This window comes from Panicum virgatum, chromosome 6N (assembly GCF_016808335.1).
Source record: "Panicum virgatum strain AP13 chromosome 6N, P.virgatum_v5, whole genome shotgun sequence".
In the NCBI taxonomy this organism is placed as follows: domain Eukaryota; kingdom Viridiplantae; phylum Streptophyta; class Magnoliopsida; order Poales; family Poaceae; genus Panicum; species Panicum virgatum.
This window is the reverse complement of record NC_053150.1, coordinates 23,190,774-23,214,760: the sequence shown is the minus strand read 5'-3', so window position 1 is coordinate 23,214,760 and position 23,987 is coordinate 23,190,774. Positions and strand designations below refer to the sequence as shown.

The following is a 23,987-nucleotide window of genomic DNA, read 5'->3' as shown; positions in this document are numbered from 1 at the left end:
GGCCAGGGGTGGGGTCAAGCATGCCCACCATTCCAAGGAGGTAACAATTATAACTCAAATTTCAATTCGAATTTCAATTCGAACCAACCCTCCTTGAGAGACTTAGTCTTTGTCCATGCTAAAATAAATGAATCATTAAACAAGAAGCTTGTTGCTAATGGCAAAATTTTAGAAAGCATACATGAAGTTGAAACTCTTTCTTCTGCTTATTGTTGATGGTCATTAAGTATGAAATATGACCGTCAACTATATTCATTTAAGAAGGAAAACTATAACTCTTACTCGCATATTTGTATCACTAACCTAGCTCCACAGTTGTTTTCGAGAATTTATGATTTCAGGAGAACAAGTCCGGAATAAGAAGAAAACACAAAGAATACATAGACGAAATCACAGAAGATCGCATCCAGCGTCACTCATACAAAAGAGGCCCACCTAACAGACCAAACCGACCAACTGGACCCCGGCACCGACATACCAACATCAGGACCCACAGGGCAGACACACGAAGAAATACGGTGGCCAGGGGCGCCAAGGTGGGGCCAGCCGAACCCATGGTTCGGCCGAACCTGCCCTGGCTCCCGTCCAGGTGCATTTTGGCAGGAAATCTGATCTTATCCTCCTGAAGGCGGTTATGAATGTTTCGATGTATACACTTGGCGGGAACCGACCTCAAGGGGCTATAGAAGGGGCCTCCCTCCTCACACTCAACGCACACCACTTGGAAGCCTCTCTCTCTACACTCTCTTGTGACTTGTACTCCTTAAGGTAGTGGAGCTAGGCTAGTACTTCATCTCTTTAGCGAATCCAGTCGTCCTCGGGGTCAGCGAGCAATCCTCGGCCTCTGGTATGGCTTTGTATTTCGACTTTCTTTATGCTATTCATATTGAGTTTGTTCTTGGTTATCTTGCTATGTTCGTAGATTGCTTAGCCTTGATCAGTGTTTATCCAAGTTATAGTAGTTGCATGCTTAGACCAGATGATCTGGGTAAGGATATCGGTTAGTTGTGCTTTCGGGCTTGCCTTAGCATCTTAACTGTGCATCCAAAGGGTGGGGGACCCGGGGGTGCTAGGGTAGTGACCTCATATGTGGGCATGGTGCCCGGGTATGCGGGATCCTTTGGATATGACGGTGCTCCACGGTGTGACTGGGGTAGACCGCAGGTGGTGACAGCCCTGTCGGTCTGCCGGGAAGCTGCTTCTCGGTTAGCGTACTCCCCGACGTTCGGGTACGGTGTAGGAGTTCATGCAAAGATGAAACGGGACTGGATGTTCTCCAGTGCAGGTCATTCTCCCCGATGTCCCTAATTTTCCCGGCACCTGTAGTTCTAAGCAATGTGGCTAACGTAACTTATCTGCTAACATGAATAGTATACTAGGAATCTTTGCCTATGCTCCCACTAACCTTAGGATTGCTTGTTTATTCTTTATTCATGAGAGTTGGCTATTCTGTGTGTGTCACATTACCCCTGATTATCCTTCATTTATCACTTACCCCTGTATAGTTAGTGGTCTTCATCTTGCTCATACGTGTCATGGTTATGCAACTAAGTAAATACACTTTACACAACCTAGCCATCTCTTGGGAAAAAATAAATAACGATACCCTGAATACTTCCAGGTGAAATGCTACAACGGTATACCCATGCGCTTGCGGATCCTTCTATAAACGTTAAGACATATCACATGGCATCTTCGAGGCGCCGTTGCTAGGAACTAACCACTCCTAGTGGCGATGCTAAGAAATGCCAACACTTATAAAAATCAACTAAGTTTCAACAAAATGATAGAAACTCAACTTGCTCAAATCGCAGCTGCTGCTCCTGTCTCTGAGAACGGGAAGATCCCGGGCAACCTGAGTCTCCCGTTGAAACTGCAAATATGGTGTCTACCGGATGGGGAAACCTTCCCCGGCAGACTTCTCGCACTAACCATGCAGGACAAACCACGCACCCAAGGATGAATGCGTGGGGCAGGCTGACAGCGAAACTACATGGAGATCCAGGGGTGCCCATGATCAGCTATTCCATCTTCGATCAATCCTACACACGGGCCCTCTGCGACCTTGGGTCAAGCATAAACATAATGCCCAAGGTAATCTTTGAGCAATTACAGTATCCTACACTTTCCCAGACCCGTATGTTCGTACAGCTTGCAGATTCCACAGCCCGACATCCCAAAGGGGTAGTCGAAAACATCTACGTACGAATCCAGAATTGCTTCGTCCTAGCCGACTTTGTCGTCCTCAACATGGATGGAGACTCGGGACTAGACCTTATCCTCGGATGACCGTTTCAGAACAGTGTGAAGGCTAGGATCGATGTTGGATCTGGAGAAGTCTAGTTCTGCATCGGGGTCGACAATATATTCTTTAAATTCCTCCATGGGAATTAGCAGAGGTTCGTGATCCAGTAGGCTCACGACGGAAGTCCACTCTGGGGTGCACCTGAACCCCAGCCGGAAGGACCTACGACCACAAGATCAAAGAGAAGACGATCAAAGAAGGTGTGGCATAAGGTCACAAGCTCGTCCTCATTCAATTCTCCAGGACAAGTCGAGCAGTGGTAAACACAGCAGGAGAAAGGTCCCGCTCGTCAGACTCTAAACGACGAGCCCTTGCCAAAGGTAAATCGGTACGTATCTCATTTTCACCCTCCATCATTTTGCTTTTCTTGACTTTTTCGATTTTTCCAACTGCATATTTGAATTTTCAAAACATCATTGCATGCTAGAAACTTTTCTAGCACTTTTCTATTTTTCACAAAAATCCAAAAATATTTCCGAGCATGAAAATCCTTTGAAAAATAAATTTGAACATCTTTTCGAAGCAAAGTTTGGCCGACACCAAAGTTTTAAAAGTTTTTGACCGTTAGAAGGGCATTGGGCCCTAGCTGTCAGCAGGGTGGCCCACCTAGGGTTCGGCCGAACCCTAGGGTCGTCCAGTCACCTGCCAACGGCTAGTGGGCCCAGCCTTTTCCAACGGTCACTAGCTGTTGTGCCTGGCTTCTCCCAATGGTGCCCGGCCATTCTCTCTTTAAATAGAGGCCGAGGGGTGGGTGTTGAGCTCTCACACTCAACTCTCATTCACTCACTCCCTCTCAAACTCTCTCAAAATTTGCTCTCAGGTTTTCATTGGATTTTAGCTCAAGATTTGATTTCAAGAAATCTCTCCTTCTCATTTCTTTGCTGCAAGAAAGAAGGAACAACTCGCGGGTAAGAACTTTCATTTTGGTTTCAATAACGTAACCCGTTTCGAGTTGCACTTGTTTTCGTTCCATCATGAAAGGCATAGGGTGGAAGGTTTCCAGTGCATTCAAGAAGATGACGGGTGGAAGTTCATCCTGTTCACGGGGGGGCTTAAGCTTGTACACACCCGAACCTACGCCTACACCAAGCACGATGGACTACGAAGAGGAAGAACAATACGAAGAGATGCAAGCCGAACCACAAGCCGAGGTCATAGAGATTGATGCGGAAGATGCACCATACCTCGACTTGTGAGATGATCGTGAACGACAAGGCTACACCATCCTCAAGAACAGAAGCTTCATCCACACCCAAGCATTCGATCTAGACCTCCTCATCAAAACAGGTATGTACGAAGACTTCTCTAACATTTGGCATGAAATTGGATGGGATAACTGTGGTAGAACCACCCGAATTATCCCGGTTCAAGTGCACTGGCCATCACCGTAAGGGCAACACCGACACAAACGCACTTCAAACGGAACAATTCTTGGTCTGTCGGGTAACGTCCCGATACAACCACCGGTTCTCGGATCGAACAAGCATACCTCGCACGAAGGCGAGTCCAGAGATATTTCAACCATACATATTTTACAACACAGGCATAGTAGTTACTACACAAGTTCAAAGTAATATTACAGTTCCAAACTTAGTAAAACAGTTATACAAGCCATAAGTTTCATGTTTAGAGTTTAAGCAGCGGAAAGAAAACTCGACGGCAACAACACGTCGCAAAAGTATACCAAGCTAGCCCAAGCAAGGTATCACTCATCGGGGTCATTGTCGGCCAAAGATGGATCCCATTCTACGGACCAGCCAGGAGGCAAAGAGCAGGGCCAAGACAGACTAGCGATCTGGTCCTCAAAACTCATACCTGAAAAAGGTTTCAACAGCACGGCTGAGTATTCTAATACTCAGCAAGACTTAACCGTCAACGGATATACTTAGTCCACCTAGCTAGACTATGCAGAGTTTTGTAGGCTTTGGTTTTTCTTTTGCTGAAAAGCAATAAAGAGTAGGTCCTTACTTTCAAATTTTAGCTTCCAAGATTCTAGTTGATTAACCATTCTATGTAAGCAACTACTCCTTATTCAACCATGGTAGAATTTTAAGCAAACATCAAGATTGATCATAATAATGTTACTCTTATTACTCTATGTGGCAAAGGGATCAAGCAGTCCCAAACCATGAGAAGCAGACGATTCGAATTGAAATTTGTTAACCTGGCCAGGCAGACCTAACACACACATTTGGAACACCGTCGGGTCGTTCCCAAACAACCGTTTACCTTTGATTCCGACCTGTGGATAGTGTCACTCTCCCCGACTACAGGGCACCATCTTCCCCCCTGTAGCCGCGATGTTGCCCAACATAAACATAAATAAAAACCTATCTCTAAGAGAGAGTGAAAGGTATATCCACTCTCCGGTCCGATCGGCTACTAGGCTTACCGCGTACCATATTTACGGCATGTGGCTAGTACGTTCAAAAACTTAACCACCGCTACCACACACCGCGACCTTAGCAAGTTCATCAATACAGACGGGGTCTCACACAAGGTCATTATATCGAACACGACCCCGTCCGTCGTCCTTATAATGATAGCAGAAAGTAAACAAGCAATTCCTATAGAGCTCGCGAGTGACAGGCAATCACTCGACTTTTACCGGTCCTATAAGCTTAGCAATTATTCGAACTCAGGTCTAGTGTTCAGTACATAGGTTCCTAGGATCATGCATCTAGGGTTTCAATTCAAATCCTAAGAATTGTAAATGCAAAAGTAAGTAATAATGATAAATTGTAATAATTTGAAATATGGGTTATGCCCGGGGCTTGCCTTCTCGGTAGTCGCTAGCTAAAACAGCCTTAGGCTCTTCCGGACTTTGGTCCGGGTCTTTAGTCAGTATGGTGGCGTTCAGCTGGGCCTCTTGATCACCTTCTTCGGACTCCGGGATCAGCTCGTACGTCCCATCTGCTAGAGCAGTCGTATCTATATGTGATGCAAGAACAGTATTACACAAACACACTTCACGATAAAGTTGTAGTCCAACATTTAGCAAACAAACATTCATATGGGCAAGCGTTTATAGGGTAGTTATTTAACAATGATTACTACACAAAACAACAAGATCAACTTCACAAAACAATTTGATTAAACTTACAAAGTAAGTGTTAGTTAGTTTATATAGCATATAAATCATGGTTTGCAAAGAATTGAGTAACTCAGTATACAAACAGTATCTAACTTTAGTAAAATTACTTCAAACAGTAAATACAGAGAGCAATCTACCCTGTAAAATTCATTCCATTTCATGCCACCAATTAATCAGAATAAAACAGTTATTCAGACTACACCTAGAGCAAGATCAAATTCTACAGAACAAAATACAGCACTTATGAAGCTCAAAATTTTTCAGAATAAATTTTTCAGAATTTATCTAGGCATAAAACTGAAGTAATAAGTTTGACAAAATTAAACCACATATGATAAAACTAATTAGTATAGGAAGTTATATAGTGTTTATGGATCCTAAATTTTACAGACATGAACATATAACCAAAATAGAGTTCTACAAAAATTATCAGAATTTTCTAAGTAAGGAAACTATTTATCACAATTAAAGCCTACTTAACAAGCATTAAATCAAAGAAATAGTTAAACAGATTTAAAATTTTCCAAACTTGGGCAACATCAAGGTTTTAGTAACATATGATCATGGAAAAAGTTTCACACACAAAACTTGAATATTTCTAACAGTACAAATAAATTAGCAAAACTAGTAGATTTAAGAATCTTGAAACTTTGACCTAGCTAATAATGTCAAAAAGGTTTCAAATGTTTACCAGATTCTAACAACACTGCAAGACACATCCTAGCCAAAAACCACATACAGTTACTGAGTAGAACTCATGGAACAAATAAAGTCTATTTATTATATTCTTTTTCTTGGATTAAAATACAGACCAAAAATGAAGATATGCATGTAACAAAACTTGTAGTTCTTGTAACAAGGATTCCAAAAAATTTGGGTTTGTATTTTTCTGATTTTTCTACGAATTTCTAGTTATTTTCAAAGTTCAGCCTAGAAACATATGAGAAAGGATTGAAAACTTGCATCCAGGACCCTAGAATTCTAAAAGTATTTGAAGGGGAGTCCCTGGCCAGAGTCAGAGCAGGGGAGGGAGGTTTGACCGGCCGATTCCGGCGGAGCTCGTCGCCGGTGGTGAGGGTGGAGGGGCTAGGGAGGTTCACCGGGTCAGGGCGCACCTGTAGGTGTGCTTGGCCGGGTCTGGAACGGTCGGAGGAGGCGGGTCCGCTACGAGCAGGGCGCCGACGGCGGAGGAGAACGGCGGCGAGGGTGCTCCGGTGGGTTCTGGGCGAGGAGGAGAGATCTGCGAGCTGTGCGAGGACGAGGCGGAGCTAATGGTGGAGTCAGTGCGGGCGGAGCGGGTCTGGAATGGCGGGTCGACGGTGAGCTTCGAGCTCACCGGTGTTTGGGCGGGGCGGCTGCGGTGTTCTGGGGGCTCTGGGCTGGGAGCTAGCGAGTGAGCGAGTGGATTGGGTTGCTGGGGTGCTCTAGGTGCTGGGGCGCGCAAGAGATGGGGGTCCGGGGTACTGCGTTGGGCTGGCCACGGCGGTGGCGAGGTGGCGGCCGTCTGGGGCTCGGGTGTGCATGGCAGAGACGGGGAAGCTCCAGCGTGAGGGGAAAAGGGCGGCGAGGAGCTCGGGCACGACGTGTGGTTGCCACAGAGAGCAGGAGGTGGTCTGCGGCCCTCCACGGCGGTGGGTGGCGCCGCTCAACGCCGGCGGCAGGGAGAAACAGAGAAGCAGAGAGGTGGGAGATGAAGTCTGGACTGATTTGTATTTTCCAAAAAGTTTAGGGGCCCTAATGTAAAACAAAAATATCTCCTAAACTAGGCCTCAAATGAAAAAGTGCCCAACATGAAAGTTGTTCAATTTTTCAAGATCTACAACTTTGATGTTGTGCAAAAATTGATTTGACCAACGGTTAAGGAGTTATTTTGAAAACATAGGAAGGATTTTGAATTTAATGGACTTTGTCTTTTCCAATGCAAATTCAGATTAATTTCAAACTAAAAAGCAAAATTTTCTGCCAAGCAATGATTACACTAAATTTTACAAATAAACCCTCCACAAAAGCAATATTTGCTCTCCCTATTCAAATTAAGTTATAGAAAGGACCCTGCATTAAAACATATTTACACAACTACCCTTAGATTTTTACAATAAGATCCTTTTTCAAGCAAAATAAGCACATGATGCATAAAATAAATGCAATTCTACTGTGCAGACACCTAGGGTGTCACAATAACTTTGTTCCCGTTGAGGAGTATGGTTCTCGACTCCTCACCATCCAATTTCTTTGCACTCTTCGGGAGGTGGAAAATGGGGTTTACTTTCGACTTTTCGGGAAAGAATATTTGCTTTCTTGGAAACTTTTGCCGGCCACCTCGATTTCAACAAACACTGGCCTATTTCTCTCGACCAAGCTTGCCGAGGTTTTAATCATCATGAGTTTTGGGGCCGTATTTCGGGTCAAGTTGTCCATGGCAAGTTTGCACCTCGGTGCAGCGATATTGATAATCCAACTCTTCAGTTGATGCACAAGTGGTTGACCATCACTCTCTTCCCAAGAGATGATATCCGACCTGTGCACAACGATGAGTTGCTCATTCTTTATGCCATGGTCAACAAGATCAAAATCTCCCCCGCGCAAGCTTTGGTTAAGCAATGGCTTTCTTATTTCAAGATGACGGGTCCTATTGAGTGCACTTCTTTGATTACTCGCATCGCTACACGTATTGGTGCCTTAGAGGGGAATTTTATTCCTTTCATTGAGGGCGACCGTGCGTATATCGACGAGGACTATTTGATCCAAGGTCACACACTTAAGAAAGGCCCGAATGACTCTTTGATTTTCTTTTACATGGGCTATACAAATGAGATTCCGCTTCCCAATGCGGAGTTCCATTTGTATAATTGCCATTCGCTAACCATCCCTCTCATTCCACGAGAAGGGGGTCGTAGACATAGATCTTCTGGTTTGCCCGGCAGGATGACAAGCAGGACTAGAAGGGAAGCAGAGCCGACACCACCACCTCAGTAGCCACATCAAGCATATTAGCATGAGGCCGGTGGTTTGTCATGGCACAGTGCCAGCACTGAGGAGTGGACACGGCAGGCACCAGGCCGCCGGTCCACCAGTTCCAGCTCTGGTGGAGCCCAGAACCTCATCAGACGGACGTCTTCATCTCGAGGTTTTGGTGACATCACCCAGCAGCTAGGTGAGCTGCGGGTGCAGGGCGACAACATACAAGAGACACTAAACCAACACATCAATAGTACCCAAGCATGGCAGCGTCATACTAGCGAAAGACTCCATGATATGGAGCAGTTGTAGTTGCAGCGACAGGAGGAGTGGAGGGCATACTGCCGCTAGACAGGCTTCAACCCCGATCAGCCGTAGTGGGCCTGAAACTAGCCTGGGGGAGGACCCCCACGAGAGGTAACATGTATTATTTATCTTTACTGCTTTCATAACCTTGCATGAAACCCATAAAAATTTGCAAAATCAGAAAATCCATAAAAAATTGCATAACTAAAAACAAATAAAAATTTGAAAAACTTAGAAAACACCAAAAGTATTTTCCTTTAATATGTGTACTAAGCATGGTGTAAGTTTTTCCTTGTTGAGATGATGAATAGTTGCTCTGTTAATTTCCTTCATATGCTTAGTTACAACTTTATGTTCTACCTAGTTTTGGGTTTGGTGGCTTAAAAATGTTCAAATCTTAAACTTGAAACTTGTGGGTAGCGAAAAGCATGATCCAAATCTAAGTTGTTGTGAGCTCTAATATGATTAAATAGAGTTTCTATGATCTTCTCTTATGTGATACTTGACATCCAGAGTATTTAATTTTGAAAACACAAAAATAATAATAAAAGTTCCTCAATGATATGAAATTCCTATCCAAAGTCGTATGTTGATTTTCATTGCAAAACCTTCCACATATGCAGCTTGCTGTCTCATTGAGTTTTGTCAAATTGGTGTGACCCTTTGTTGGCGCTCCTTAAGTACCCATTTTATCCCTTGTTTATCCTTGATAATGGCATGAATTCAATATCAAAATCACTAACCGTCCTAACCCCGGCCTAATTATTGGTCATTTTCACATATGCACATATATTTTGGAGGAACTTCGTTTTTGCAGGTTTTTGGCTTATTTTGGAGCATGAAATGACGAGGCCCGTGATCGAGCGCTAACATGGAGAAAGACGAAGGCCAAAGCCCAAAGGAAGGACCAAAGCCCATGTTGATTCGAAGCACATTCATGCACATCCATCCTCCAAGAGAGCCCAAAGGACCAAGCCCACGAAGATGAGATCAAGATACTTCGGGATTTAGCAAAGCAAATGAAGATTTAAGGAAGGATTCCCTATCCTATCCTTTCCTCGAAGATATCTCCAAGATAACAACGTCCAAAGGGGTGCAATCGTGAAGGACAGAAACTCTAGAAGATGCGAGGGGTCTACACGCCAAAGATGAGACCGAGGCGAGCCCGAAAAGGGGTAGGCCGGCCGGCCTAGGCCCATGGGGCCGGCCGGCCCAGCCCTTTTCTGAGGCGGTTTGCCTTCCCCTTCGACCGGTGGCTTCCTCGGCTTATAAATAGCTCGCACCTTATTCAACTCGAGGCATCCATCCAACCAGAACTCGACGAAAACCTAGGGCCAAGACCGGAGGGAGACGACGGCCGCCGCAAGTCTTCGAAGTTGTTTAGGAGATGGCTTAGGCCATCCCTAGCCGCCATGGCCTCCCTGCGTGGTTGTGTCATGGTGGAGTTCATGAGCTAGTTGGAGTCGTCAATGGTGTATACGCGGTGGTGGCGATCCAAACGAATCTATTATGTGAGTAATGTCTTCATGTCATCCGATCTATTTAGCGATCATGTCTCTCCTCTTTCGATTTCGTTCTTGCTTTGGGTGTGCTTATTCCTAGATCTATTCTCGAGATAGATTGCGTGGGGTGTTCTTGTAGCTATGGTGGCTAGGAGTTCATACCGGATCTACCCAAAGGGGGTTCGACTTGCTTCAGGGTATCCCGTTGAAAAGGGGGGCGTCGTGACAGGCCGTCTCCACAGAGTAGGTTGGGTATCGAGGGATCGGATTGGAGGTTTTGATTTAAAGAGGTTTTGGATGAGATGCATGTTGATCTTACTCGTTTAGCTAGATCTACAACTAGAATGCGTGTGATAGGTTTAGTCATGCCTTCGGTCATGCTTTATCCTTACCGATGTTCATGGATGAGATCAACCTTCGTACATCACTCATATTTATCAAAGGTTCACCTTTTATATGCAATTAATGCTTCATGTTAGGATAGATCCGTTAGATTAGATGGAAAACCCTAGTAAGTTCATTGTCCATCCACGGATTGATAAACCTTGGGGGAATACTCTAAGGGAAAAGCTACCACGAACCGTGCGCTTGCGGTATACAAATCGGGGGCGTTAGTGAACGTCAACACCCTTAGTGAGAGTCATTTCATACTCCCATGATCAAGATCACGTACACATTTCCACCACATGCTATGCTTCTACACTAAGAAGTAAGTAAAATTCCATCCATCCACAAAATAAAACTCCATGTCCATGTATGACACCTCTCTCTCAAAAATACATCAAAGATATGGGGCTATGCAAAAAGAAAATAAAAGATGCATACCCAAAGAAGGTATGCCACATGCTTCGGCATGTCAAAAAAAATAATAATAAAATATGCATACCGAAAAGGTATGCCACATGCTTCGGCATGTCAAAAAAAAATAAAAAGAAAAGATAGCCCCTTATCCAAAAAGAAAGAAAATGAGGGAGATGGTGCATACAAAGGAGTTCATACACCATCCACCAAAAATATCCACACAGTTGCACATCTTGATCAAGGTTTATGACTTGTTTCTCCTTTGGATCTGGTCTTTGACTTAGCAAAATATGAGAAGCAGGTATGCCTTCAAATCCTCCATACCTACAGCTCCACAAAAACAGCCATTAGAGATAGGTTGAGGAAGAAAGGCAGAATAAAAAGCCTTGGTAAGGAATCATACACATTGAGCGATCTGAGAGATCATCCGAGGAACTTTATAAATTTCTTTTGAAAAACCCTACAAAACCTCCGGATTGACAGTTGAGCTGAAGAGTAAGAAATATGAGCACTCTACGATACTATTCTGACTCTCAACCGTCAAAGATTAGGTAAAGCTAAAAGCTCCGCAGGAATAAGGTAAGAGGTAAGAACAAAAGGCCAACTTATTCAAAATCAAGGTAAGAAGCATTTGGTTGTGCCTAAGTATAAGTTTAAAATTCAACATTGTAGCAACTCCTGATCAACAACGAGCGCCTTGTTTTGCTCAGGGACGAGCAAAAGGCTAGATTGGGGGTGTTGTTGATGGTCGTTAAGTATGAAATATGACCGTCAACTATACTCATTTAAGAAGGAAAACTATACCTCTTACTCGCATATTTGTATCACTAACCTAGCTCCACAGTTGTTTTCGAGAATTTATGATTTCAGGAGAACAAGTCTGGAATAAGAAGAAAACACGATGAATACGCAAACAAAGTCACAGAAGATCGCGTCCTGCATCACTCGTACAAAAGAGGCCCACCTGACAGACCAAACCGACCAACTGGACCCCGGCACCGACATACCAACATCAGGACCCACAGGGCAGACACACGAAGAAATACGGTGGCCAGGGGCGCCAAAGAGGGGCCGGCCGAACCCATGGTTCGGCCGAACCTGCCCTGGCTCACGTCCAGGTGCATTTTGGTGGGAAATCTGATCTGATCCTCCTGAAGGCGGTTATGAATGTTTCCATGTATAAACTTGGCGGGAACCGACCTCAAGGGGCTATAAAAGGGGCCTCCCTCCTCACACTCAACACACACCACTTGGAAGCCTCTCTCTCTACACTCTCTTGTGACTTGTACTCCTTAGGGTAGTGGAGCTAGGCTAGTACTTCATCTCTTTAGCAAATCCAGTCGTCCTCGGGGTCGGCGAGCAATCCTCTGTAAACATTAAGACATACCACATGGCATCTTCGAGGCGCCGTTGCTAGGAACAAACCACTCCTAGTGGCGATGCTAAGAAATGCCAACACTCATAAAAATCAACTAAGTTTCAACAAAATGATAGAAACTCAACTTGCTCAAATCGCTGCTGCTGCTCCTGTCTCTGAGAACGGGAAGATCCTAGGGCAACCCGAGTCTCCCATTGAAACTGCAAATATGATGTCTACTGAATGGGGCAACTTTCCCCGGCAGACTTCTCGCACTAACCATGCAGGACAATCCACGCACCCAAGGATAAATGCGTGGGCCGGGCTGATAGCGAAACTACATGGAGATACAGGGGTGCCCATGATCAGCTATTCCATCTTCGATCAATCCTACACACGGGCCCTCTGCGACCTTGGGTCAAGCATAAACATCATGCCCAAGGTAATCTTTGAGCAATTACAGTATCCTGCTCTTTCCCAGACCCGTATGTTCGTACAACTTGGTGATTCCACAGTCCGACATTCCGAATGGATAGTCGAAAACATCTACGTACAAATCCAGAATTGCTTCGTCCTAGCTGACTTTGTCGTCCTCAACATGGATGGAGACTCGGGACTAGACCTTATCCTCGGACGACCGTTTATGAACAATGTGAAGGCTAGGATCGATGTTGGATCTGGAGAAGTCCAGTTCTGCATCGTGGTCGACAATATATTCTTTAAATTCCTCCACAGGAAGGAGCAGAGGTTCGTGATCCAGCAGGCTCACGATGGAAGTCCACTCTGCGGTGCACCTGAACCCCAGCCAGAAGGACCTACGACCACAAGATCAAAGAGAAGACGACCAAAGAAGGTGTGGTGTAAGGTCACAAGCTCGTCCTCGTCCAATTCTCCAAGACGAGCCGAACAGTAGTAAACACAGCAAGAGAAAGGTCCCGCTCGTCAGACTCTAAATGATGAGCCCTTGCCAAAGGTAAATCGGTATGTATCTCAATTTCACCCTCCATCAATTTGCTTTTCTTGACTTTTTCGATTTGTTCCACTGCATATTTGAATTTTCAAAACAACCTTGCATGCTAGAAACTTTTCTAGCACTTTTTCTTTCCTTCACAAAAATCCAAAAATATTTCCGAGCATGAAAATCCCTTGAAAAATAAATTTGAACATCTTTTCGAAGCGAAGTTTGGCCGGCATCAAAGTTTTAAAAGTTTTTGACCGTTAGAATGGCAGTGGGCCCTAGCTGTCAGCAGGGTGGCCCACCTAGGGTTCGGCTGAACCCTTGGGTCAGCCGGTCCCCTGCCAATGTTTAGTGGGCCCAGCCTTTTCCTAAGGTCACTAGCCGTTGAGCCTGGCCTCTCCCAATGGTGCCTGGCCATTCTCCCTTTAGATAGAGGCCGAGGAGTGAGTTTTGAGCTCTCACACTCAACTCTCATTCACTCACTCCCTCTCAAACTCTGTCAAACTTTGCTCTCGGGTTTTGGATTTTTGCTCAAAATTTGATTTCAAGAGACCTCTCTCTCTCATTTCTTTGCTGCAAGAAAAGAGGAGCAACTCACGGGTAAGAACATTCAATTCGGTTTCACTGACGTAACCCATTTTGAGTTGCATTCGTTTTTGTTCCATCATGAAAGGCATAGGATCGAAGGTCTCCAGCGCATTCAAGAAGATGACGGGTGGAAGTTCATCCCGTCCTCAGGGTGGCTCAAGCTCGTACACACCCGAACCTACACCTACACCAAGCACGATGGACTACGAGGAAGAGGAACAATATGAAGAGATGCAAGCCGAACCACAAGCCAAGGTCATAGAGATTGATGCGAAAGATGCACCGTACCTCGACTTGCGAGATGATCATGAACGACAAGGCTACGCCATCCTCGAGAACAGAAGCTTTGTCCACACCCGAGCATTCGATCCGGACCTCCTCATCAAAACAGGTATGTACGAAGACTTCTCTTACATTTGGCATGAAATTGGATGGGATAACTTCGTTCCCGTTGAGGAGTATGGTTCTCGACTCCTCACCATCCAATTTCTTTGCACTCTTCGGGAGGTGGAAAACGGGGTTTATTTTCGACTTTTCGGGAAAGAATATTTGCTTTCTTGGAAAACTTTTGCCGGCTACCTCGATTTCAACAAACGCTGGCCTATATCTCTGGACCAAGCTTGCTGAGGTTTTAATCGTCATGAGTTTTGGGGTCGGATTTCGGGTCAAGTTGTCCGACCCGTGCGCAACGATGAGTTGCTCATTCTTTATGCCATGGTCAACAAGATCAAAATCTCCCCCGCGCAAGCTTTGGTTGGGCAATGGCTTTTGAATTTCAGGATGACAGGTCCTATTAAGTGCACTTCTTTGATTACTCGTATCGCTACACATATCGGTGCCTTAGAGGGGAATTTTATTCCCTTCATTGAGGGCGACCGTGCTTATATCGAGGAGGCTTATTTTATCCAAGGTCACACACTCAAGAAAGGCCCGAATGACTCTTTGATTTTCTTTTACTTGGGCTATACAAATTAGATTCCGTTGGCCAATGCGGAATTCCATTTGTACAATTTCCATTCGCTAACCATCCCTCTTTTACTTGGGCTATACAAATTAGATTCATTTCATACTCCCATGATCAAGATCACGTACATGTTTCCACCACATGCTATGCTTCTACACTAGAAGTAAGCACATATCCATCCACAAAATAAAACTCCATGTCCATGTATGACACCACTCTCTCTCAAAAATATGCCAAGGATATGGGGCTATGCAAAAAGAAAAATAAAAGATGCATACCCAAAGAAGGTATGCCACATGCTTCGACATGTCAAAAAAAAAAGAGAGAATAAAAGACGCATACCCAAAGAAGGTATGCCACATGCCTAGGCATGTAAAAAAAAATAGCCCCTTATCCAAAAAGAAAGAAAAAGTGAGAGATGGTGCATACAACGGAGTCCATACACCATCCACCAAAAATATCCACACACTTGCACATCTTGATCAATGTTTATGACTTGTTTCTCCTTTGGATCCTGTCTTTGACTTAGCAAAATATGAGAAGCAGGTATGCCTTCAAATCCTCCATACCTACAGCTCCACAAAAACAGCCATTAGAGATAGGTTGAGGAAGAAAGGCACAATAAAAAGCCTTGGTAAGGAATTATACACATTGAGCGATCTGAGAGATCATCCGAGGAACTTTATAAATTTCTTTTGAAAAACTTTACAAAACCTCCGGATTGACGGTTGAGCTAAAGAGAAAAAAATATGAGCACTCTATGATACCATTCTGACTCTCAACCGCCAATGATGTGGTGAAGCTAAAAGCTCCACAGGAGTAAGGTAAGAGGTAAGAACAAAAGGCCAACTTATTCAAAATCAAGGTAAGAAGCATTCGGTTGTGCCTAAGTATAAGTTAGAAATTCAACATTGTAGCAACTCCTGATCAACAACGAGCGCCTTGTTTTGCTCAGGGATGAGCAAAAGGCTAGCTTGGGGGTGTTGTTGATGGTCGTTAAGTGCAAAATATGACCGTCAACTATACTCATTTAAGAAGGAAAACTATACCTCTTACTCGCATATTTGTATCACTAACCTAGCTCCACAGTTGTTTTCAACAATTTATGTTTTTAGGAGCACAAGTCCGGAATAAGATGAAAACACGAAGAATACGCAGACAAAGTCACAGAAGTCGCGTCCTGCGTGACTCATGCAAAAGAGGCCCACCTGACAGACCAAACCGACCAACTGGACCCCGGCACTGACGTACCAACATCAGGACCCATAGGGCAGACACACGAAGAAAGACGGTGGCCGGGGGTGCCAAGGTGGGGCCGACAGAACCCATGGTTCGGCCGAACCTGCCCTGGCTCCCGTTCAGGTGCATTTTAGCAGGAATTCTGATCTGATCCTACTGAAGGCGGTTATGAATGTTTCCATGTATAAACTTGGCGGGAACTGACCTCAAGGGGCTATAAAAGGGGCCTCCCACCACACTCAACACACACTACTTGGAAGCCTCTCTCTCTACACTCTCTTGTGACTTGTACTCCTTAGGGTAGTGGAGCTAGGCTAGTACCTCATCTCCTTAGCGAATCCAGTCATCCTCGGGGTCGGCGTGCAATCCTCGGCCTCTGGTATGGCTTTGTATTTCGACTTTCTCTATATTATTCATTCAGAGTTCGTTCTTGGTTATCTTGCTATGTTCGTAGCTTGCTTAGCCTTGATCAGTGCTTTACCAAGTTATTCTAGTTGCATGCTTAGACCAGATGATCTGGTTAAGGATATTGGTTCGTTGTGCTTTCGGCCTTGCCTTAGCATCTTACCTGTCCATCCGAAGGGTGGGGGACCCGGGGGTGCTTAGGTAGTGACCTCGTATGCGGGCATGGTGCCCAGGTATGCGGGATCCTTCGGATATGATGGTGCTCCGCGGTGTGACTGGGGTAGACCGCAGGTGGTGACAGCCCTGTTGGTCCGCCAGGAAGCTGCTTCTCGGTTAGCGTACCCCCCGACATTCGGGTACGGTGTAGGAGTTCATGCAAAGATGAAACGGGACTGGATGTTCTCCAGTGCATGTCATTCTCCCCGATGTCCCTAATTTCCCAGCACCTGCAGCTCTAAGCAATGTGGCTAACGTAACTTATCTGCTAACATGAATAGTATACTAGGAATCTTTGCCTATGCTCCCACTAACCTTTGGATTGCTTGTTTATTCTTTATTCATGAGAGTTGGTTGTTCTGTGTGTGTCACATTACCCCTAATTATCCTTAATTTATCACTTACCCCTGTATAGTCAGTGGCCCTCATCTTGCTCATATATGTCATGGTTATGTAACTAAGTAAAAACACTTTACACAACCTAGCCATCCCTTGGGAAAATATAAATAATAATACCCTGAATACTTCCGGGTGAAATGCTACAACGGTTTATCCGTGCGCTTGCGGATCCTTCTGTATACATTAAGACATACCACACAGCATCTTCGAGGCGCCGTTGCTAGGAACTAACCACTCATAGCCCTTTGACGAGTGCTCATGCGCCCCCGCGGAGGACATTTCACAAATTCGAAGGACTAAACCCCGAAAAGTTAGCACCCGAGCCACTACCTCAAGGGCTCAAGCCTCTGCAGGACTGATACACACTCCTACAAAGGCTCGGGGGCTACTGTTGGGTACCATAATATGGGGTACCATAACCTAGGGATTAAAACACTTTCAAAAATGCAAAACACAATTAGGCAACCAGTCCAAAGGCCACCCCGGTGCGTTGCCATCATCTATGCTTGCACGCCCAAATCCTCTCTAGGCCAAAGGCCCAAATATGTGCTTGGCCCACGGCCCAACACCGGAGCATGGCTCATCCGAGGCCTCACAGGCCGCAGAGCGATCTCCGCCTCGTCCGAGGCCCCTAGCAGCGCGCTGCACCTCCGCCTCGTTCGAGGCCCCCTCGGTCGAGCCCTTCGCAGGGCCTCGGTATGGGAGGAAACTCCACCTCGTTTGAGGCCCCCTCGATCGAGCCCTCCGCAGGTCCTCGGTACGGGGGGGGGGGAGCACTCTGGCTCGTTCGAGGCCCCCTCGGCAACCCTCCCACTTGACGGGACCAGGGCACTTATTGCGAACCACCCCGTGGCATAGTGTGGGTGTCAGATGGCGTCAGCAGCCACGTCGCACAGTGGACGTGACCGGAATCCCATCCAACAACTCCGGTCACTATGCCCCCCACTCCCAGCACTATGCAGACTCGCCAAGCGCTGCACGGACATGACGAGCACTATGCCCGCCACTGTGCTACCAAACCTTTGTACTCCCCCTCTGCAGGACCCTCGGCAGACATGGGCAACGACCCTTGAGCATGATACAACGATTAACCAAGACAAGACCGCCATCAGCAACACCCTCGGTGCTCCGCCCGATCAAACGCAGAGGACAGCGCGCCCTGCAGCTGTCGCCATGCCGTCCACGGATGCCGCAGGACGATGACACATTCCAAGCATGGTTAAAAGCTTCCAAGGATGACGACCATGCCCATGTCCATGCCTCACAGTGCTCAGCAACAGGAACTACCAACTGCTCCCCCCGATTCGGGGAGAGGATGATGAAACCAAGGTCATTTTGCGCATGTAATCTGCCCCTTCTTGAGCCTATAAAAGGGGGAGGCGGACCTCTTCCCAAGGGGGTCGAACTCTCTAAGACACACACACTTGAGCACGTTCTTCCCCACATATTAGCACTTGCCTCAATCACTCCTCACTTACACTGAGACTTGGGAGTTTCTCTCCCTCTCTTGCCCAAGCTTATAACCCCTACTACAAGCACCCTAGTGCAAGATAATACAATGTTCACCCTGGACGTACGGCCCCATCGGCCGGAACCTGGATAAACCCCATGTCATTGTGTTTCATCTTGCATCAACCATCTAGAGACAGGGACACGTAGCATCATTACTAGTTGGTGCTGCACCGCGACGTCTAGACACTGACAAGAATAGTACCACATGTGATAATGCACAACACAAACATAGACAACACTCATCACGCACCTCTAGAACTTAAACAAGAACACCATAAGCAAGAATTGAAAAATGAATTCTGACAACAAGCACAAATCATGAAATAAATTTAGCACATAGAGGACATCAAAACAAACTCATGAGAGTTGGATTTGTAGGAAAATCATTTTTCTAGAATTACTTATGAGAATGGCAAGTTTGTACTCTAAATAAGATAAATCAGTAAACACAATCAACCTGCATTGAACAAATCTAAGAAATTTACCACAGAGACTAGACATGAAAATAAAGCTAACAGAACAGTTTTTACTATTTTAGCATCTTTAGCAAAGATATATACACTAAACAATCTTTCAGACAACAAACAAGAAAACACACTAAAATGCTATTAAATTGTAAAGGTGCTTGAAAACAAGTGGCACTATTGGAAAGAGCATTTCACAAGGATTCTAATAAACATTTAGTTTGACATTTTTACAGCAGTACACAATTAACTAAGTATTTTAATCACTTTTAAAACATTAAACCATAAAGAAATCTATAAGACAGTAACATGCAAAGCAATATTTTTTCTGAGCTGATATGAACCAGACGAATCCAACAAAAGATGTTTCACAATTTTTGGAGGTCTACACAAATTTATATGAATTTTACAATAACTCAGCATAACAAAGGAGTCTAGAAGTGCTAGATCCACACAAATCCGTGCCCCAAGCCACTGACCGGTGCACCTAGGGGGCCAGCAGCTCCTCTAGGTCGGGTCAAGGCCAGCGGCTTGCCTTGACATAGCGCCTGGGCGCACCAGGGGCGCGGCACGCGCCACAACGTGACGGAGAGTGGTAGCGTGGCGAAGAAGGGCAGCGGAGGGTGGTTCGGCACGCGCACGACGTGTTCCCGAGGATGGAGAGGCTCACCCCCGCGTCGGATGTTGACGGTCGTTAAGTGCAAAATATGACCGTCAACTATAATCATTAAAGAAGGAAAACTATACCTCTTACTCGCATATTTGTATCACTAACCTAGCTCCACAGTTGTTTTCGAGAATTTATGTTCTCAGGAGCACAAGTCCGGAATAAGATGAAAACATGATGAATACGCAGACAGAAGACACAGATGATCGTGTCCTGTGTAACACGAACAAAGGAGGCCCACAAACCAGACCAAACCGACCAACCAAGCCCTGGCACCGACCATCTGACATCAGGACCCACCAAGCAGTCAACCAGCATAGGTTGGTGGGATTTGGCGCCAAGGGAGGTTGGCCGACCCCACCTGGCAGCCCCTGAGGCTGAGTTTTGGTGGGAAGCTCGATCTTATCCTCCTGAAGGCGGTTGACCATGTTTCCATACAAGCAGATGGCGGGAACCGACCTCAAGCACTATAAAAGGGGCCTCCCACCACTCACATCACACACACCACTTCGAAGCCTCTCTCTCTACACTCTCTTGTGACTTGTACTCCTTAGGGTTGTGGATCTAGGCTAGTACTTCATCTCTTTAGCGAATCCAGTCGTCCTCGGGGTCGGCGAGCAATCCTCGGCCTCTGGTATGGCTTTATATTTCGACTTTTGTTATGCTATTCATATTGAGTTTGTTCTTGGTTATCTCGCTATGTCCGTAGCTTGCTTAGCCTTGATATGTGCTTTACCAAGTTATTCTAGTTGCATGCTTAGACCAGATGATCTGGGTAAGAATATCAGTTTGCTGTGCTTTCGGGCTTGCCTTAGCATCTTACCTGTCCATCCGAAGGGTGGGGGACCCAGGGGTGCTAGGGTAGTGACCTCATATGCGGGCATGGTGCCCGGGTATGCGGGATCCTTTGGATATGACAGTGCTCCACGGTGTGACTGGGGTAGACCGCAGGTGGTGACAGCCCTATCAGTCCGCTGGAAGCTGCTTCTCGGTTAGCGTGCTCCCCGGTGTTCGGGTACGGTGTAGGAGTTCATGCAAAGATGAAACGAGACTGGATGTTCTCCAGTGCGGGTCATTCTCCCCGATGTCCCTAATTTCCCGGCACCTGCAGCTCTAAGCAATGTGGCTAACATAACTTATCTGCTAACATAAATAGTGTACTAGGAATCTTTGCCTATGCTCCTACTAACCTTAGGATTGCTTGTCTATTCTTTATTCATGAGAGTTGGCTGTTCTGTGTGTGTCACATTTCCCTGATTATCATTCATTTATCACTTACCCCTGTATAGTCAGTGGTCTTCATCTTGCTCATACGTGTCATGGTTATGTAACTAAGTAAATACACTTTACACAACCTAGCCATCCCTTGGGAAAATATAAATAATGATACCCTGAATACTTTCGGGTGAAATGCTACAACGGTATATCCGTGCGCTTGCGGATCCTTCTGTAAACGTTAAGACATACCACACGGCATCTTCGAGGCGCCGTTGCTAGGAACTAACCACTCCTAGTGGTGACGCTAAGAAATGCCAGCAAGCATTTCTAGCGCCGTTGCCGGGGATGGCACTAGGTTTAAATTATATTTACTAAGTACATAAACATGGCAATATAAGTAAGAGGTTGCTACTGCTTATACAGGCTAATGTGTTTATCTTTTTGTTTTCTCCTAATTGGATGAAAATAGGGTAGTGTATGTCTGGTTTCTCCTTGCCGACAAATTTTGTTGAAAATCCCAAGAAGCTCGTGAGAAGGGTCCGACCTCATGTCATTCCTCCTCCGATCTCACAGTCGACAAGCGAACCAGCTTCCCAAGCACCATCAACTGATCTCATGGCCGAGAAGACTCTCCGCGACTTCTCCGTCCCCTCAGCTGCCAATGTGGCAACTGGACCCAACGTTGATGTTGGGAATGTGAACTTTGAGCTGAAGTCCAACCTCATAAACATGGTGCAGGCTAGCCCATTCTGTGGCAAGCCGAATGAGGACGCCAATGCCCATCTCCAGAATTTTCTGGAGTTATGCAAGACCGTAACCATTCGGGGCGTTACGGCTGATGCCATTAGGCTCCGCCTGTTTCCTTTCTCCCTCCTGGGAAAAGCGAAATAGTGGTTTTATCAGAATAAGGAGGCCATCAGCACATGGGACAAATGTTCCACGGCGTTCCTCGCTAAGTTATTCCCATTGGGCAAAACCAATGCCCTGCGTGGAAGAATTTCAAGTTTCCAGCAGAAGGGAATGGAATCCATCCCAGAAGCTTGGGAGAGGCTGCAAGAATATATACTCTCCTATCCTCATCATGGGATGGACGAGTGGCTCGTGCTCCAAAGCTTCTACAACGGGCTAACGACTACATCCAGAGCCCACCTTGATGCTGCTGCCGGAGGAGCCTATCTCGACCTGACAATTGCCAAGGCTATGGCCTTAATCGAGAAGATGGTCTCCAGCCAGGGCTAGAACGAGGAGCGTTCCCAGCCTAGAACCAAAGGCGGAATGCATACCGTCAAGGAGATGGACATGCTCGCCGCTAAGCTGGACCTCCTATTGAAAAAGCTCGATGAAGGGAACCGGCAACAGATGCCTGTTCTCGTCCATGCTATGAATTCGTACTTCATGTGCGAAGTTTGTAGTGATGGTGGACATTTGGGGAATGATTGCCCCGAGACCCGAGAAGATGCAGCTTACATCAACAACAACACCGGGTTTCGTCCACAAGGACATTTGGGGAATGATTGCCCCGAGACCCGAGAAGATGCAGCTTACATCAACAACAACACTAGGTTTCGTCCACAAGGAGGCCAGGGGTGGAATCAAGAACGCCCACCATTCCAAGGAGGAGGTAACAACTATAACTCAAATTTCAATTCGAACCAACCCTCCTTGAGAGACTTAGTCTTTGGCCAAGCTAAAATCAATGAATCTTTAAACAAGAAGCTTGCAGCCAACGATAAAATTTTAGAAAGTATACATGCTAAAGTTGAAACTCTTTCTTCTGCTCATAAAAATCAACTAAGTTTCAACAAAATGATAGAAAGTCCAACTTGCGCAATTAGCTGCTGCTACTCCTGTCACTGAGAATGGGAAGATCCCGGGGCAACCCGAATCTCCCGTTGAAATTGCAAATATGGTGTCTACCGGGTGGGGCAACCTTCCCCGGAAGATTTCTCGCACTAACCATGCAGGAGGAACCACGCACCCAAGGATGAATGTGTTGGCCGGGCTGACAGCGAAACTTCATGGAGATCCAGGGTTGCCCATGATCAACTGTTCCATCTTCGATCAATCCTACACACGGGCCCTCTGCGACCTTGGGTCAAGCATAAACATCATGCCCAAGGTAATCTTTGAGCAATTGCAGTATCCTACTCTTTCCCAGACCCGTATGTTCGTACAGCTTGCAGATTCCACAGTCCGACATCCCGAAGGGATAGTCGAAAACATCTACCTACGAATTTGGAATTGCTTCGTCCTAGCCGATTTTGTCGTCCTCAACATGGATGGAGACTTGGGACTGGACCTTATCCACGGACGACCTTTCCTGAACAGTGTGAAGGCTCGGATCGATGTCAGATCTGGAAAAGTCCAGTTCCGCATCGGGGTTGATAATATATTCTTTAAATTCCTCCACAGGAAGGAGCAGAGGTTCGTGATCCAGCAGGCTCACGAAGGAAGTCCACTATGGGGTGCACCAGAACCTCAGTCAGAAGAACCTACGACCACAAGATCAAAAAGAAGACGATCAAAGATAGTGTGGCGTAAGGTCGCAAGCTCGTCCTCGTCCAATTCTCCCAGATGAGCCGAGCAGTGGTAAACACAGTAGGTGAAAGGTCCCGCTCGTCAGACTCTAAACGACGAGCCATTGCCGAAGGTAAATCGGTACGTATCTCATATTCACCCTCCATCATTTTGCTTTTCTCGACTTTTTCAATTTTTCCACTGCATATTTGAATTTTCAAAACAACCTTGCATGGTAGAAACTTTTCTAGCACCTTTTCTGTCGCCAGTCCGAGCTGCCCCGGTTCTGCACTCCCCCAGCCCTGCATTGCCTCCCAGGCGAAGGAAACCGGCCCCCAGTGACACCCATGCGCCTATAAAAGCCCAGGCCGGCCCCCTTCACGCGCCTAAAGCGCCCCAGCCACCATTGCCATGGCTGCCGAGCTCGGCTCGCCGCGGAGCCCCCATCTCCGGCCTTCCTCCACACGAACTAACCCCCAGAACGGAAGCTCCTCGGCCTCCTGAAGCTCACAGACCC

At 46.1% G+C, this 23,987-nt stretch overlaps 1 non-coding gene across 1 annotated transcript; it reads right to left on the bottom strand.

Moving 5' to 3' along the window:
- Positions 1-21,934: 21,934 nt before the first annotated feature.
- LOC120680356 lies at positions 21,935-22,041 on the bottom strand. The gene has a single exon (XR_005677625.1). It is a non-coding gene; the product is annotated as a small nucleolar RNA R71 (small nucleolar RNA).
- Between the last annotated feature and the right edge of the window lie 1,946 nt (positions 22,042-23,987).